The sequence below is a fragment of the Neomonachus schauinslandi genome, chromosome 5, assembly GCF_002201575.2.
Source record: "Neomonachus schauinslandi chromosome 5, ASM220157v2, whole genome shotgun sequence".
Classification (NCBI taxonomy): domain Eukaryota; kingdom Metazoa; phylum Chordata; class Mammalia; order Carnivora; family Phocidae; genus Neomonachus; species Neomonachus schauinslandi.
In genome coordinates this window covers 27,442,009-27,454,735 of record NC_058407.1, presented here as the reverse complement: position 1 = coordinate 27,454,735, position 12,727 = coordinate 27,442,009, and positions in this window count along the sequence as shown.

Here is a 12,727-nt window from a genome sequence, read left to right as displayed (position 1 = left end):
TTGACTGGGGGAATGGGAGAGGCAGAAAATGGGTAGATGTTTTGACGGATACAGGGAGGAAATATGTGTTTAAGGGCTAGAGAGAGAACACATACAACACTGAGTGAGGGTATTTAATTTTTTTCCTGACTGCTCCTTTGGAAGGCAGGGAAAGGAATTGCATCCATAAATACGTCATCCTCTATAAAGATGAGGTTGAAAGAAACAAACCTGGTCCCTGCATCAAGACATTTCTTTTTTATAAAGCTGTATAATGGCTCGTGTAAGTAAGGAGAAGCCGCGTAGCATTACAATCAGTACTGACTTGGGTATCTTCTCCTCTGTGCAGTATTTATGAACCAAATCTGGGAGTCAGGGACATGGGGAGGGGAGGCAACTGCCACTTACAGAGCATCCACTCTTCTCTAGGTACTGGGCTGGGGGCTCTATATTCAGGACCCTTGAACTCCAGTCCCTGGTAAGTAGCCATCTCCCCAACATCCCCACGCGGATGGCTAAAAGCATCTCAAACTCATCCCAAACTGAGTTTCGGATCTTCCCCCAAACTCCTATTCCACCCACAGTCTTTCCCAGTCCAGCTGACCGCAGCTCCATTCCTCCAGATGCCAAGCCCAAAGCCTTGGAGTCATACTTAACGCTTCTATTGTTCTCTTACTCCATTCCCAACCTGTTAAGAAATTCTCTTGGCTCTACCTTCAAAATGTAATCCAGAATATCTCTCCTTTACCCCACCTCTAGTGCCACCAGCCTGGTGCAGGCCCCTTCATGTCTCGCTCAGATTCGTGCAATAGTCTCCTCGCTTCTACCCCCGCCCCTTTACAATCTATTTTCATTATAAAAGGCAGACTTCTTTTTTTTTTAATATGTGAATCAAGTCATGTCGCCCCACTGCTCAAAATCGGCCAAAAGCTTCCTACTCTACTTGGAGTAGAGTAGAGCCAAGCTGAGGGCAAGTATACTGCTCCTACAATGGGCCTAGAATAAGGGTGTGAAGTAATATTACAAGGAATGAGGAAATGGGACCAAGAATTCAATCTACCACCCAGGATTATATTAGGTAGAACATTACAATATTGCTATCTTTTAAGTACAAAATGGTCGAATACTGACCATCCCATATGGCTCAATATAATTCCAGCAGCAGAACTAGGACTTAAACAAGGCTTTTTGTCCAAAGCTACTAGAACTCCCTGGAAAGCCCCACAAACAGGTAACACACCACAACATGCAGATTTGTTAAGCACATAGGAAATGAAAACCATGGGGCGCCTGGATGGCTCAGTTGGTTAAGCGTCTGCCTTTGGCTCAGGTCATGATCTCAGGGTTCTGGGATTGAGCCCCGCATCAGGCTATCTGCTCAGCAGGGAGCTTGCTTCTCCCTATCCCTCTGTGCTTTCTCTCTCTCTCAAATAAACAAATAAATCTTAAAAAAAAAAAAAAAGGAAATGAAAACCATTTGTGATTGGCTCTGAAATAGCAGTGTGGTTCCCCTTAAGTAGAGTCATGCTCCATTGGAATCAAGCCACTCAATAGAGTTTAAGAATTATGTGAAAATAAACCTTCAAATCTGAGTCCCATTAATATTTTCCCTGGAGAGTCAGAGGTGTGGTGCTCCCACAGGATGACTACTTTAAGTAGTGTTAATTACATTTGAGACCTTGTTATAATTGTCCCTGTGGAGTAGACGTCTCCTGCGGAATCACACCAACAGTACATCTTAATAAAAATTTCCTAGTTTGTTATCCTCTCTTCCCCTTTTCACCCAGTACACATATCTACCCATGAACCTGCTTTCTCGGCGTCTGCCTTTGTTCACCCACCTCTCCTCGGAATATGTGTCACCTAACTGACTAATCATCTTTCCCACCCCACGCCCATCCTAACGCAGGCTGGCTTAGTCGTCCTGCTCTGCTTCCCCATAACACTCTGTACATACATACCTGTAACACAGGACTCAACGCACTGTTACAAAAACATGTAAGCATACATCTCTTTCCACCTTGGATTGTGAGCTCGTTGAGTGAAGGGACTGTTTTATTTATATTTGCATCTCTAATACCCAGCGCCGTGCTTGGCAAATAGTAGGGGCTAAGAAATATTTAACAAAGGAAAGGGAGAGTATTAGAGTAGGCTAAACTCAAGTCCAGTAACAAAACCCAGTTTATGCAAAGACTCATGCAGTCTGCAGCAGATGTGCGTGGGTGGGTAGCTTTCCTCCAGAAGGTAACTCAGAGATCCAGCCTTCTTCCAACCTGTGACATCTCCATCTCCAGCATGTGGTCTCTAAGGGCCTTGCAAACAGGAAACGGGGTATGGGAAAGGCACGGGAGATACTATCGTGGCCCAAAGTGACACCGATGACTTCTGCCCCCATTCCATTGGCCAAAACTAGTGACATGGCACCACTTAGTCACAAGGAGGGGCTGGTCAGGCAAGAACTCACACAATGGGAAGAGAGCACAGCCTTTTTGGTATTCAGCTAGCTGTCTCTGCCACAGGGAGAAGGAAAGAAGGGAGGGAGGGAGAAAGGAAGAAAGGAAGAAATTACTCAGTGCCTAAATACATAAGCACTACCTTTCAAGCCCTGTTGAGAATGCTGTTCAAATTTCCTGCCAATTGGATCCTTAAAACCAGATGTAGAAGGCAGTTGAACAATAAGCTCAGACAGAACACACTAAAAAATGAAAAATCAAACTAAGAAAAAACCCATGGCTGTTTCATGCTTAAGCATAGTTAACAGGATAGCAAGTTTCAGGAGTAGAGGATGAGGGTGTGTGTATGTCTGTGTGAGTTCTGTATCTCAACCTGGGAGAGGGAAGGAGAACAGAATGTTGGGAGGCTTATGGGGTCCATGGAGGAGCATTACCAAAGGATTGTACCTACTCTGAAAAAGACTTAGTCTTCAGTGTGGAAAGTAAACCAAGGAATTCGGAGGACATGAACAGGTAATGAATGAGAGAATCATACTCATCAGGATTTGGGAGTGGGTGAGGAGGAGGAGGCTGCTACCCATGGGTAAAGCAACTATTTTCCAGGAGGCTGTAGGTAAGAGAAGGTCTGGTGTCAAGGAGGGGTAAGAACGTCTGTGGTGGAGACCGATAGCTGTTCACCACAATCCATTCCCTCTTCTTCCTGACATGCAGCCTCCCTTGCAGCTTGGTATGACCATGGCAATGGAATACAGAAATGACCCGTCAGACCTGGCCTATAAAATCCTCCCATGTGCACTCCTCCATGCCTTTTTGTCTTCTTCCAGCTGGATGCAAATGGCAATGACGTTTTGCTGAAGCCACAGATGTTGTCCTCATCCTGGAATACCTTCACTGACACAGTCTAGAGGTGGAATCTTTGTCTGCTGGCGTGGCTACGCAAGGATGGCCAGCAGACATGTTCCTTGCTATGTAGGAAAGCCTATGCCCTCTGTGGTAGGAGAGAATGAGACCAACACACAAGGAGTAAAGATAGACAGAAGGGGGAGAGAAAGTCCCAGCTGGTTTGAGTTTCTTTCCAGTTTTTGAAACAGTGACTCCTAAAGCTTTCCTTTGAGCTGCTCTGGTAACTTTCCCAACTACAGGAATCAATTAACTTCCTTTTCCTTTCTCTCTTTATGTCTGCATTCACAGAGAAAAATCAAGAGAAGCCTACTCCCAACTCTGCGCCCTCCACCACCCATACGAGACAATGGTGAAGGCCCCATAGTTGAATGTGGGGTACACCGTAGTGTTCGGTCATCACTCTTAAATTGAGTTTCCTCCACAGGTCTATTGGCCTGCTTCAGAACAAAACAGTGAGAATGTTCCAGTGTGCTCTCAGGAGAAGACGCCCCTCCGCTCCCCCTGGGTCAGACTAAGGTGGAATGAACTGTCAGTAAAGGTCATGAGTGCACAGTTCATCCATTAGTACTTTTTATTGGGATACTTTTACCACATCTTCTGTGCACATAAAATCTCTACTGAGAAACATTTCAAGGCTGAAAGATTGGCCTTATTTGCCACTCATGTCACACCAGTTTAACCAAATACCAACTCTAGTACCTGATAACATATACCATCTCATTTAATGTTCGAAACTGCCCTGTAAGGAAGGTGTCATTATTCTGTACTGTGGTAAAATATACATAATGTAAAATTTACTGTGTTAATGCTTTTTAAGTGTACAGTTCAGTGACATTAGTATCTTCACATTGTTGTGCGACCATCACCACCACTCATCACCATCATCCCAAACTGAAGCTCTGTACCCAATAAACATAACTCCCGGAACACCTGAGTGGCAGTTAAATGTCTGACTCTTGATTTTGGCTCAGGTCATGATCTCAAGTTCGTGAGATCAAGCCCCACAATAGGCTCCACGCTGAGTGAGCAGTCTGCTTGAGATTCTCTCTCTCTCTCCTTCTGCCCCTCCCCCAACCCCCTGCTCATGCACACTTGCATGCTCTCTCAAAAAAAACCCAAAAAAACCAAAACCTCCAAACCCCAAAACTAAACAAAAACAAACAAACAAATAAAAAAAACCAATTAACTCCCCATTTCCATCTTCCCCCACTCCTGGGTGCTGGTAACCACCATCCTACTTTCTGTCTCTATGAATTTGCCTATTCTAGGTACCTCACGGAATAGAATCACACAGCATTTGTGTTGCTTCCCCCTTTTGACTATCGTAAGTAATGCTGCTATAAACGCTGGTGTACACGTAGGTGCTTGAGTCCCCGCTTTCAATTCCTTGGAGTATATCCTGAGAAATGGAATTGCTGGATCACGTGGTAATTTTATTTTAAAATTTTTTAAGAAATCACTGCCTTCCACAGCAGCTATACCATTTTACACTCCCACCAGCAATGTACAAGGGTTCCAATTTCTTCCCCATCCTCGGAAGGTATTATTTTTCATCTCCATATTACAGTCAAGGAAACAGGCCTGGTGAAGTGGTAACTTTCTCACAATTACACATCTACTAAGTAGTAGATCCCACATGAGAAGCTGAGATTCTTCAAGTCCATTATGCTTCCCTGGCCCCACAGCTGCCTCAGACACAGAACAGCAAATATAGAAGTCCACTGAAACCTAAAGCAAGCAGACCCATCTCTGGAAAAGGATTTGTTTCTAGGAGTTACCACCTCAGCTGTTCTTTTAATAATGACACCTCCATGTACTGCAGCTGTTTGCACAGAAGTGTGTGTGCTTCATTGATAAAAACCAATCCTATTAACTTAGCAAATTTTCATTCCTTCACTCAGCTGCTGTACACTCATTCATTCATTCATTCAATGAGTATTTGTTGGGTCCATATTCGGTGCCAAGTATGTTTTTAAGGGGTGTGAACAGCTGTGTCAAGTTTCTTGCTCTCATGGAACTCAAATTCTAGAGAAGGAGACAGGCAGTGTGCAGAAAAAAGATATAATCTGGACCATTTCTGGGTTGTAAGTGTACTAAAGGACATCAACAGGGTGACGGGATAGAGTAACCACGGACAGGGGAGGTGACTTTGGATAGCATGGGGCCTCTCTGGAAAAGATGACATGTAAGCTGAAACGTAAATTTGAGAAGGTACCAGCCATGTGAAATCTGGTGTAAAACATGTGGGCATGTGGAGTAGCAAATGCAAAGGCCCTGAGGTTAAAAAAACAAAAAAGGCATGTTCTAAGAAAATCAGAATGTTAGTCTGGTGGACCATGGAGACAGAGCTTGGAGAGTAGAGGAAAATGTAGTTAGATACCAGGTCTCCTGGTATAGGAGACCAGCACCAGATCAGATGGGTCTTATAATAATGAGAGCCCATGTTTATTGAGCACTAACTATATTTCAGATACTATTCAAGCAATTTATGTGTATTAGTCATTTATGATCACAACAATCTCATAACTAAATACTATCATTAGCCTCACTTTGCAGATGAGGAAACTGGCCCAGAGAGATTATGCAACTTTCCCAAGAAGATCCAACTTGGGAAAGAAGCCAGAGATAGAGCTTAGATTTAAAACCAGGCAACCTTGTTCTAGTGTCTGAGGTCATAACCATTCTGCTATATGGCCATCCTGTGATCAGTGGTTTGGATGTTATTCTAAGAACAAGATATAATTGAAGGGCTATAAGCAGAGGAGTGTCAGGACCAGTTTTATATTTTGAGGTGATCATACTGGTGACTGCATGGAGCAAAATGGGAGGCAAAGAGACAAGTTGGAGGGTGTTATGAAGGTCTAGGTAAGAGATAATGATGGCGTGATGGTGTGGATGAAGGAGGCAGTGATGAGGAGGGACAAAAATAGACATCTTTGGAAGACTTTTTCAAAGTAGAGCTGTAGGGGCTTGGTAATGATTTGGATGTAGAGGTGAAGGGAGGGGAGAAATTCAGGCTCACTTCCAGGTTTCTGACTTGAGCAACCTGCATGGAGATGTTTACTGAGTTGGGGAAGAAGAGGGTGTAGAGAGGATATGTATTTGGTATTTGAATGTCTAGCATTCATTTCTTTAACAGTGCCCCCATTTCTTGTTAGGAAACACCTCTTTCTTATGGGTGAGAGTCAAGCCAAGAGGTAGTGTAATTAGATATTCCATCCCTAGAATCTGAATCTTGAGCAGAAGAACAAAATTCAGTTCCTCCACGGGCAGCCTCCTACCAAAGTTTTCCTCTGGAATGCAGTTGTTGTGCTTCCTACTTCTCAAGTACAGGACTCCAGCCTTCCATTAATTCTTTGGGTCCCAAAGCCTTCCAGTACATTCTCTCTGCCTAAGTTAGCCAGTGCCAGTTCTTGTTGCTTGTAACCAAAGGAAGTACAGGGTGGAGATAGGGTGGGGGCAGAGTGCTCTGAACTACACTTTGGACAGGTCAAATTTGAGAGGTTTGTGAGATACGTCAAGGAGGCTGTTGCATATATGCACCTGGAGTTGAGGATTGAGGTCTGGGATGGGGAAAAACAAATTTGGGCATTATCAACATGTAGATGGCACGATGTCCCATGTCTTTCACTAAAAGCATCCTGGTTTTCTTTTGGGGAATTATTTCTCCTTCTTGGCTAGTAATCTTGATGTGGCTATTAATCAAAGAGGATGACCTCTTCTGGTTAAGTAGCAAGCAGGGATCTCAGGCCTGGACAGTCAGCATATGCCATCCACATGACCACAGTGATTGTTAAGAGATGCTCAAATGAAATAGGGCAATTCAGTAAGAATTAGCTAAAGAAATTTCGATGGAACAATCAGGAGCAAAGAGTTCTCTTTCTGGCATGATTGCTAAGCTGGTACAATGCAAACTTAGAGCTACCAGGACTTTTTTTTTTTTTTTACACCACCTTGGGGCCATAGCCTGATGAGAATGAGGTCAAGACAGCAGGAAACAGAGTCAAGTGACAAGGGAGAGAGGCAACATGCTGATGCAGCACTGATGCCCCTTTACTCTGTCACTCCTGAAAATAACTTCACAATCATGTGAATTGATAAATTCTCATTTTGTTTCAGATAGTTCTGTTGAGTTTCTGTTACTCACAGGCACGTGATTTCTAACAACAAATGGCATTTAAAGCCCTGTACCTGGATGAGATTACACAGGAGGAGAGCACAGATAGCAAGGAGGGCTGACCTTCAAGACATTGTAATATTAAAGATCAAATAGAAGAAGGGGAGCCAACATTTTGGTTAGATTATCTCTTGTCCTTGTTGACAAAAGGGACCAGAAAGGTAATGTAATTCATCATATTGCACAAAGAAAATCAGTTGGTAGAAATTGATTATTTTTTTAACTGGGTGATAGGTACATAGGGGGCCTTATAGTTGAAAATTCCCAAATTAAAAAATTCATTTATGATTTGGTATTGCTACATCATTCCTGCATCCAAAGGACAGCATCTCTTTGCTGGAGAGCTCTGTTGCAGCTGAGTCATGCCATCGAAGATAGCTATGGTTACCTGCCTTTTCTTGGCACCCAACTTTCTGAGATGTGGAAATTCAGGGGGTTTGGCCGGGAAAAGACAGGCACATGTGGTCTTTTTGTAAATATGCATAAGTTCTCTGTGGTTTTACTGGTTGAGGACAGGGAGGATCTTGGACTCGGGCTCTGTTGGCCCCTGAATTCACTTTGGCTGAGACAGATTGGTGTCTGCCAACCCAGCTCCCCTGTTCCTAACAGTAGCCAGACCGGCATCTTTGTCTCCAAAGGGGACTGTCCCAGTTCCTATGTCAACAGCAGGCTCTGCACCCAACTGATAATTTAAGCAAACTGAACAGGGTTACAAGTGGTGGGATGATGCATTCCACCGAAGAGGGAGCTGAGACAACCACAGGGAGGTTCTGTAGTGGGACACCAGTCTCAAGGAAGGGAGCAGAGAAATCATAGACATTCATGAATGGCAGGGACTGAAGAAATAGCCAACTAAGAGTCTGCAGTGAGGGAGAAAAGTCTGCCCTTTTAATGAGACAGGGAAGATACAGGGAAGCTCATCTTTTCGTAACACAGGAGAGAGAATGTGAATTTCAAGTCATCTTACTTGATGTGGAGAGACTCCATCCAGTTGTCCCATGACTTAAATACCTATCATTGACTCTGCAAATACAAGACCCACTGATAAACAGCCCAGTGAAGCACCTAAGTGCTCAGGCTCTGAAGCCTGACTGCTTGTGTTCATATCCTGGGTTCACCATTTGCTTCCTTAATGATTCGGTATCTCAGTTTCCTCACCTATAAAGTGAGGATGACAATTTGAACCTGGAAAACATTATGGTAAGTGAAAAAACCCAGACACAAAAGGACCGCTAATGTGTGCTTCCACTGAATATGAGGTAGCTAGAATAAGCAAATCCACAGAGACAGAAAGTAGAATGGGGCTTAGCAGGGGCTAGAGGGGACAGAGAATAGAGAGTCAGTGCTTAATGGGTAGAGAGGTTTTGTTTGGGATGATGAAAAAGTTCTGGAGGTGGTTAGTGGTGACGGTTGCACAACACTGTGAATGTTCTTAATGTCACTGAATTGTACACTTAAAAATAGTTAAAATGAAGAAAGTGGTAACTATGGGAGGTGGTGGATATGTTAGTTCTATTGTAGTGATTATTTCACAATGTGTACGTATACCCAAATATCAAGTTGTAACCTTAAATATATACAATCTTTGTCAATTATGTCTCCAGAAAGCTGAAAAATGGTTAAAATGGTAATTTTTATGATATGTATATTTTACTACAATTTTTTAAAAAATAACACTGCTGCTGCAAACATAACATTGAGCGAAGAAGTCACACAAGAGAATCAGTGCTGTACCGTGTCAATACATAAAATTCAAAAACAGGCAAACATCCTCATCAGTGGAATGTGGTCATCACTGAGAGTGGTGGAGCCTGGAAAGGGACTTCTGGGTGGGGGCTGGTCATGTTTTCTCTCTTTTTCTGGGGATTGGTGACCTGAGTGGTTGCCTTTGTGAGAATGATTGAGCTGTCCTTCATGTCTGTGCTTTTCTGTATGTATGCTAGACTTCAATAAAAAGGAACCCCCCCTCAAAATGAGGGTGACAATAATGTTACCTCAGAGGGCTATTTTGGTATTCAATAGGTGAAAGCCGATAATGCACCCAGAATAGTGCCTGGCATGTTGGGGATCCCTCCATTTTTAGCGGCCATATATAAAACCAAAAATGCTTCTACCTCTAGAAAGCTTTCTTGATGTCCCCCTGCATTTGAGATGCCAACTATTCCCTCCTTGTCCACACCTCCTAGGCTTCAAGATACTTTGCATTTGCTCCTCCAGATCCCCACCACACCCCTGCTCTCTGCTTCTGGGTCCTGACCCCCAGCGACGTGCTCCCCCTTGCCCTCTGGCTTCCCTCAAGGTGTGTTGGGCTAGAGGGGCAGGAAATTGGAGGAAAGAGAGTGATGTCAATGTATTTGTTCCCTTGGTGCCCTCCCTCCCGAGGGCCATGTCCCTCGACCAAAGGGCTCAATCTCACGACCCTGAGATCATGACCAGAGCTGAAATCAAGAGTCGGATGCTTAACTGACTGAGCCACCAGGCACCCCAAAGACAGCAATCTTTTAAAAATGAGCTATTGTTACATTATTGTTTATATTATTTTTGATTGTCATTTTAATTTTACACATAATAATGTTGATGATAAAACAGGGCCGTAATAAACTTTACCAGCTATAATGGGTTGAACTGGGGTCCCCAAACAATATGTCCACTTAGAACCTCAGAATGTGACCTTATTTGGAAAATGGGCTTTTGCAGGTATGATAAAGATAAGGGTCCCTAGAGGAGATCATTCTGGATTTGGGTGGGCCTTACATCTAATGACAAGTGTCCTTATAAGAGACAAAAAAGAAGACAGAGGGCGCCTGGGTGGCTCAGTTGGTTGGGCGACTGCCTTCGGCTCAGGTCATGATCCTGGAGTCCCGGGATCGAGTCCCGCATCGGGCTCCCTGCTCGGCGGGGAGTCTGCTTCTCCCTCTGACCCTCCTCCCTCTCATGCTCTCTGTCTCTCATTCTCTCTGTCTCAAATAAATAAATAAAATCTTTAAAAAAAAAAAAAAAAAAAAAGAAGACAGAGACCCAGAAGGAAAGCTGCATGAAAAAGAAGGCAGAGACTGGGGTTATGAAGCCCCAGACAAGGAATGCCAAGGGTTACCAGGAGGCAGCATAAGCTAGAAGACAGGCATGGAGCAGATTCTCCCTTGGACTCTCCAGGGGGAGCCTGGCCCTGCCAACACCTTGACTTTGGACTTGTGGCCGTCAGAACTGTGAGAGAATACATGTCTGTTGCTTGAAGCCATCAACTTTGTGGTAATTCATTATGGCAACCCTAGGAAACAACAGACCAGCTGAATAACTTGCCAAAAGTTTAAGTCACACCAATTATAAGTCTGGCTCCCTTGGCTCTTGTTGACTTACATCCTTCATTTAGAGAATGTTGGTGGGTCACCATTGCTGTGGTTTATTGTGAAATACAGTGTTAAATGTCTATGGCTAATTAAATGCATAAGGTCCCACAGCAACTACCTTTCACAGGACTAGAGACTAGACCATTGCTTGAATTTTTTTTTAATCTTAGAAAGTCAAATAGGTCCAGAGGTAAAACTGAAAAAACTGGACTTCTTTTTCAACTGAAAGGCAGAGTAGCAGAGAATCAGGAACAAGGGATGGGGTCAAATAGTCCCAGATAGGAACCCTTTAACTAAGTGGATAAACAAGGACAAATTACTGAAACTCTCTAGGCTTCTCTTGTTCATTTATAAAGTAAGAATTACTGAACTCCCTGAAATATTATCAGCTAATTGAATGTAGGAGACATAGCCTTGACAAAGTCTTAGCATTTCAGGAAAGGGAGGTCAGAAGAGGATATTTATAGGGTTTGGGGGTCTGGGTTCAAGTGACTTCAAGGGAGTCTTTTCAAGGAAGGAATTGCCCAGAATTGGGCTAAAATCCTGACATTATAGGTTAGGATTGGTGAATACAGTGGGGTGAGGGTCTTAAAGCAAGTCTTGAAGGGTAAATGTGCTTTGAAGAGAACAAGAAATTTGCTCAGGGTGAACAGACTGTTATCTCAGGTAAGTTATCTGTAGGAATTTCCTGAAGCAAACAGAGAACTTATTTATTGGTTTATACTCTTATCTTTCCCAGGCAAAGTTATCATGGAACAAATAATGAAGTCATATTGACACAGGGGGTCTCAGTTCTAAGTCCAAATAGCTATGTCATGTTGATGGCCATTGTCACAGTTCTCAAGGCAATGACATCCACTCTGGTGGGTTGCGGTAAGGAGTAAATGAGATCATGGGTCTACCATGCCCGCCACATCACAAGAACTAAATAAGCAATAACCTATTACTATTATTATTATTTATTATTATTACCCACTTTTATTTACTTGGAAAGAGAAGACAAATGTAGCTGGAAAGGTTTAACAGCCCTCAAGTTGTTTATTGCCTTTTATGAGAAGCAAAAAAAATGGCTTTTAGTTTTCTTATAATTCAGGAACTACCACAAAGCTGCTGAATTTGTTGACAGAATTTGCATTTATGGAAATAAGGGGACAAAAAGGAATAAAAAGTGAGGGTGCCTTTTCTGTGTTGTAATTCTAGCTGGCTTTATATCTGCATTCCCCCAAGGACTCTAGAGTAATCACCTCTTCACGAGAGCTTACTCTTGCACATGCAGAGAGGTGACCTAGATGGTGCAGTACATGGGGGTGCAATGCTTTATGAGAGTCGGGGGTCTCTGCTCACTCACGTTGCATAATGTCAGTTGATGATTAAAATTTGCTCGTAAGGGGAAACTACACCTCTTCTGCCTCTGAACATACAAAGCCCAGAGGAATCCCTGAGTGTTGGCACTGGCTATAGAATCTAGAGACCGCATCTGAGTCTCATCCTCAGGAACAGAAGATAACATGGCCAGATGCCTGTCTGACCCCAAAGACAGTGCTCACTAGTGCTCCCTCTGCTCTCTCCACTGAACCCTGGAGTAGTGTTCTAAAGAGAGGTGGGGACCACTCTGGTTCAGACTGATAACAGGAATGCTGATGTGAATGAGCAAAAATGCAATGCATAGACTGTGTTTTTTTTTTTTTAAGATTTTATTTATCCATTTGACAGAGAGAGACACAGCGAGAGAAGGAACACAAGCAGGGGGAGTGGGAGAGGGAGAAGCAGGTTTCCCGTGGAGCGGGGAGCCCGATGCGGGGCTCGATCCCAGGACCCTGGGATTATGACCTGAGCCGAAGGCAGACGCTTAACGACTGAGCCACCCA